Below are 6,800 nucleotides of genomic sequence, written 5' to 3'. Positions count from 1 at the left end.
TTACTATGCAATTATTCTTTTATTTTTTAACTTATACTGGGAAGATAACTGGAGATATAACATGCCAGAAAACTTCCCCCATCACACACAAAAAAGTAAACACAGAACACATAGCAGTATCTTATATGGTAATTTATGTTCAAACCACAATAATTACTATCAAGGGAGATACAAAATAAAAATATACTGAAATAGAACAAACTATGCATACACACACACACACACACACTCCAAACTCTTCTGAAAGGTATAAACATTGAGAACCCATAAAATAGATCATATTGAGTTCTTTTCTAAAAGATATTAAGATAGACTGCCTAAATTCAGTTAGTTAATGTTAAATACTATTCCACACATATAGAAGGAACATTGATTTTTGAAAAAGCATATACAACTGGATATTTTTTGGGGTCACAAGAGTACCGATGCAATATATTGGGAGATATCTCATGAATCTCTTTTCTTTAATAGTCCATTACATCCTAACGTGGTCTCACTTATTCTAATACTGTGTCAATACAGCTGTGATGTATTGAGAATGAATGCTATTTGTTATTGTTTTATTTGAATTCCAGTATGGTTAACATACAGTATTATATTAGTTTCAGGTTATAATATAGTGATTCAACAATTCCATACTGAATACTACTACTTGTAATCTCAGGCAAATCATTTAATTTATCTTAATCTCTGTTAAATGGGAATACTGTAATCCCCAGTTATCCATAATCTTGTTGAGGGTAGAATGAGATATAAATGGTAAAAACATGTCGCATAAAATCTATCACTGAATAGTAATGGGAAAAAAATCCATTAAGTTTAAACCTATTGTACCTTCCTGTGATATTCAAATGTAAAATAGGAAGGTAACATTTACAAATTCAACAATAGGCTAGTAATAATGAAGTAATCAAGAAGGGGTAGTCTTTACCACAATGTTTATCTCTTTTTTAAAAGACATGATGACTGCCTTCAGTTAGTAAGGAACAGAAAATGTTAATGCTTAGTAAATTAATGAAAATCAATAAGCAATAAATAGTATTTAAAAACTACACATGCTATAGAAATGCAGAGAAAAGACTTTCAGTTTGAGTTGGAATCATTAAAGCAGGCTTCACAAGGATGTGCCACTCCAGAGCATTTTATGTGTTCCGAATGTGGCTTCCATTACTAACCGTAGGTACCCATTCTAAAATCCTGAATTTTAAAAAGACTATTCCACACAGACCATTTATATCTGAGTCTATAAAACTGGCAGCTATTGAGTGATTTCTGTGGGTCTACATGTGATGTGTCTCAAAAGTTTTTAATGAGTTTCTCATTTTATGTTACTTCACAAGTGAAACCAAACAGAAACCAAAGCTGACTATGGGCAGATGGCATGCGTGTTGAGAAGCTAAGCAGCAGAGAAAGCATTTCTTGAATTAATCAAGTTCTGTCAGAGATAGTGAAAAATGTTTCATTTACTTCCAACTATGAGTTCATCCTTTGAGGTACTGACTCTAAAGTGTAACCTTCTGGCTAACATTTATCTTCAATTTGCCTTTTGTCTTCCTTAAAATGTAAGTCATTGTTCTTTTCCAGGTAAGATATAATTAAGTTGGGGTCATATCATATTTGAAAATATTGACTGCTATTAACACTTCTTCTTCCTAATATACATTACAGTTAATATTCACCAAACTTCAATGTGCACAAATTTGTGTTCACTGAAAGAAAAAAATAAAGTTCTACCTTTACACAAAATCTTAATCTATTGACTCTCAGGATAAGTACAGAAATATATTCCATAAAAATCCTATTGTTATAATTTGTGCAAACATTTTCAGGAGTTGGTGTATTATTAAATCTTAATTCAGGAACATAAAATGCCTCCTTTTTCTATGAATTTCCAGGTGAAATGAGTCCATGAAAACAAAAGAAAATTTTTGATCTACCCTTTGAAATCAGATGTGCTATATATGCATTCCTTAGAATTGGAAAAGTTTCTATGGAGTCAGGAATGATAAGGAAGATGTGATAAGGACCTCTCACTTTACCAATTCTTTGTTTCTGGCTGTGTAGGACAGACCCCCTTGATTGCTAACATGCAGTCCCCATCTTTAGAGAAGATCTCTCCGTGAAAAATTATATGAAAAGTCAAACTCTACACAAGTCCTGCTTTAACGCAAAGACCTGCCCTTCCCTTGTTCTCACTATCTTGTAGCTATCTGCTAGAAAGAATGCTTGTCCTGGAGCATTCTTCAAAAAAAAGACCCACCTAGGCAATTAAATTCCAGCCATATGCTACACTCCTATCCAGAGAAATCTAATCTTAAAAGCTACCATAAGAGAGTTTATAAGGTCTGGTTCTGAAATCATGCCAAACTGAGGATAGTAGAATTTCCAGTTAACCTTGCATTGACTGTGTTACATAACCACCATGTGCCATTTCTCCATGTTTTTATCCCAAAGGTAAGAACAATCATAAAATGCACCCAATCATGTAATTACAATTGAGAAAATGCATGTAAAGTACTTAATGCAACATACTTCACAGAGTAAACACACAATATTAGCTATTATCTTAATGTTGTTATTCATATAATAGTACGATTATGTTACACGCGTATCTCCATGGTTGTGCATTGTAAAAATTCCTTTCAAAATATTTGCAGTAATATGTACATAGTCACTGACATAAAAAATATCACTATCCCCTGTTTCAGACTTAGGTGAAATTTGGTCACAGTCTAGCTTTCACTTACTCTTATTGCAGAAATTCTTTACTTGAGTTAAAAATAATAAACATTTTTTTTTCTTTTGTAAATTAGGGGATTGGCTTCTTATGATATTTTACCTTGGCAGTAATAAAACATAAACTTTATCTGGCTATAAAAGATGTTGTAGAGATAAATCTGAAAACTACTGGACTAGAAAGAAAGGGAAAAAAGGAAAATGAAAAGGAAACAAAAAAAGACTAATTTAAAAAATTGTTAGAAATGAAGAAGGAAGGCTAATCTTATGTTCTAAAAGAAGACTGTTTAGTAAAAGCTAAAATATGCCTGCAATATGGCAATTCCTAAAAAAGAACATTGAATACTTTACCAAATATATACAGCTACATATATTCACCATTTAAAATTTTGATCAAATAGTAATTATTTTTATACTAGTAAGTAACATTAAAAAGTAACATATATCATAAAAATGTATAAAATGGTAGCTATGTAAATGAAAGATGAAGATGATTGATTACATATATTTTACTAAGTTTATAAAATTATATATATATATATTACACATATATGTACACAAACACATACATACTAAAATAGTAGCAGTCTTTCCAATTTCATTATTGTTCCTGTATGACAAAAAAAAATTGAAACACTGAAATTCGTGTGACATATGTACTTCAATATGCAGCTGTTATGTATATTCATTGTCATATGCCTATACTGTTTCTCTTGGGGAATTTCTCATCATCTTTATTAAGTGAGCAAATACTAGTGATAAAGAGTAGAGAATCTGGAGGCAATTTAATTGCTAACAGTGTCATTTTAGATAAATCATTTAAATGCTCTGATCCCAATTTTTAAAGCAAGGAAAAAATACTTTTCTCTTTAAATGAGAAAATAAAGTGCTTGGTACACTTCTTAACGCATGACAGGTGTTCCAAACTATGGTTATTATCACCATCTTCATCATCACCAAAAGTTCTGTGAAGGCAGTGATCATGTTTCTTTAAGCCCCTATAATTCATTGGATGAGAATTAGATTAACATAAAGATATCACTAGTTAGCTGCTTATTAAATATTAGCATTTTATTCTGTTTCATTTCCCACAGATTTGTGTTCATTTTACCTCCATACTTTAGGAATTTTTAGCATACTGATGATACAGTTTTATGGAAAGTAATTGTTTATTTGAGAGAGTTCTCCTAATGCTTACAATATACTAGAATATACTATTATACAATATACTATTACAGAAAAAATAATTATACTTTAAGTTTTTAATTGGTGTATTTGTTAGAGCAACTATCACAGAGTAACACAAAAATGGCTTAATCAACTCAATCAATAAATTTCCCAATCAACTGTGAGAATTTTATTTTCTTACACTTCTGGAGGCTAGAAGTCTGAAATCAAGGTGTCAGAAGGGTGAGTTTTTTCTAGGGCTTCCTCCTTGGATTGTAGATGGCCATCTTCTACTTGTGTCCTCACATGATCTTCTCTTGGTCAGTGTCTTAATTTCCTCTTTTTTATAAGGACATCAGGTATATTGAAATAGGGCACACACCAATGACCTCATTTTTAACTTAATTACCTCTTTAAAGACCTGGTCTCTTGGGGTGCCTGGGTGGCACAGTCGGTTAAGCATCCGACTTTTGATTTCGGCACAGGTCGTGATCTCACGGGTTCATGAGTTCAAGCTCTGAATCAGGCTGTGTGCTGTTGGTGCGAAGCCTACTTGGGATTCTGTCTTATCTTCTCTCTGCCCCTCTCCTGTTTATGCTCTCTCTGTCTCTCAAAATAAATAAGTGAAGTAAAAAAAATACCTAGTCTCTAAATACAGTCAAAATATACAATACCGGGGGTTCAATACATATATTGAATTTGGAGGGGAAACTGTACGAAAAACCACAGTTGAAATTCCTTATAGTTAAATTTAATTCTGTATTTTATACTTTTTTTCCTTTCTTAGGACTTAGTTTTTTTCTTTATCTTTTATCGCATCCACATAATGACATTCTTTTATCGATCATAACCATTACTTTGAGATTACTCATTCTTTCATGGGAAACTCTTTAATAGAAATAAACTTGACTTTTCACTTTTTCTCTACTCTACTAGAAATATACTTAATTTGTCACAATCCAGTTTTTCTTCCTAAATGAAATCTATTGCAACTTTAAAAAAAATTCAATTTTCAGATCATGATAAACATCCTTAGAGATCTTTAAGTTTTTAAATGATTAGCAAAGGTTGTCATTTCATGTATCCCTATACTGCAGTTTTCTATTTCATTAGATATGTGTGTGATTTATGACCAGAATTATTTATAGCCCAGTCATAAGCTTAGGAGACTAATTTTTAACTTGAGGTATATACTTTGTAAAAGCAAGTTCAAGAAGAATGTGTACTTAGGTATAACCTATTATTTGAAAAGCCAACGTACACTGGAAATGCATGATAAATATATTGGTGGTAGAAGGGTGCCTGGGTGGCTCAGTCAGTTGAGCATCCAACTTCAGTTCAGGTTATGATCTCGCAGTTCATGAGTTCTAGCCCCACATCAGGCTCAGTGCTATCAGCATGGAGCCTGCTTTGGATCCTCTTGTCCCCCTTTCTTTGCCCCTCCCCAACTTGTACTCTCTCTCTCAAAAATAAATAAAAATTAAAAAAATAAAAAAAATAAATTGGCATTATATTAAATTGGATAACTACAGTATTACATAATTTCTATTTTTAATGATAATGATAAGTTCTATCATTATAAATAGACATAGAATATCTTAAGTAAAGAGTAGGGTGACCAAAGGGAGGATGGGCATGCAAAATGCTTGTGCAAGGTCTCAAATTCTCTGAGGGCATATATGTTAAATTCTCAATATTATATATTAGGGGGATTATACACACAATCTTTTTGTGTTTGTTAAGTATTATATGTAGTATGGAAACATTCACAGTGTTATAGCAACTTAATGTTTTTTAAATATGTCAAGCACCTCAAAATGTGAAAATCATACAGAATTCTTATCCCTGTAATGTACTCATGTGTCAAGTGTATAAATTGTAAGTCTACAAGAAAAGCAAGGAGGTCCAGTAAAAGATTCAGAACATCACCCTGGGTTCCAACACAAGAATGGAATGTTAGCCTCAGGAGGAATGAGGAATGCATTTATTTAAAAACTTATTTCAGGGGGCACCTGGGTGGCTCAATCTGTTAAGTACCTGACTTTGGCTCAGGTCATGACCTCACCATTTGTAAGTTTGCCCACCTCCGGCTCTGTGCTGACAGCTCAGAGCCTGGATCCTGCTTCGGATTCTGTGTCTCCATCTCTCTCTGCCCCTCCCCCTCTCACACTGTCTCTCTCTCTCTCAAAAATAAATAAACATTAAAAAAATAATTTAAAAATTTTAAAAAAATAAATAAATAAAAATAAAAACTTATTTTAGGGGCCCCTGGGTGGCTCAGTCAGTTGAGTGTCCGACTTTGGCTCAGATCATGATCTCATGGTTCGTGGGTTTGAGCCCCACATTGGGCTTTGCGCTGACAGCAGATAGCCTGCTTCGCATTCTCTCTCTCTCTCTCTTGCACTTCCCACACTTGCTCAACATGTCTCTCTCTCTCTCAAAAACAAACATTAAAAAATGTTTTTACTTGTTTCACACAAGCAATAAAAAAGCTTGGTCTAGTATTATTATTTCTCCTGAATATTATAAGACTTATAATATTTAAAAATCTATGATGAAGTAGTAATTTTTCACATTTAAAAATTATTCTTTTTAAAAAAGAAGAAACTGTTATAGAATTACAGAATTGTAGAACTGTCAAAGAGCAGCATATTTGAACTTTTTTTTTTTTCCATAAACCTCATTTCACTGTTGAGGGTGCTGAAGACTATTCATGCAAAGAGCGTGTAAATACAACCTCATTTCTAAGCATGTGCAGATTTGGTTCCCACTTCTACTCACGGCCTACATTCTCCCTCCTCACTGGTTCTATCCATCCCACCCCTCAACTGTTAGGCTACATCCTATTCTTTGTTGAAGATTCAATTTGATACCACCTGGTATATCGTATGAGGTAA

The sequence above is a fragment of the Lynx canadensis genome, chromosome B3 (assembly GCF_007474595.2).
Source record: "Lynx canadensis isolate LIC74 chromosome B3, mLynCan4.pri.v2, whole genome shotgun sequence".
NCBI classification, from domain to species: Eukaryota; Metazoa; Chordata; class Mammalia; order Carnivora; family Felidae; genus Lynx; species Lynx canadensis.
Note: the sequence above shows the minus strand (reverse complement) of the source record.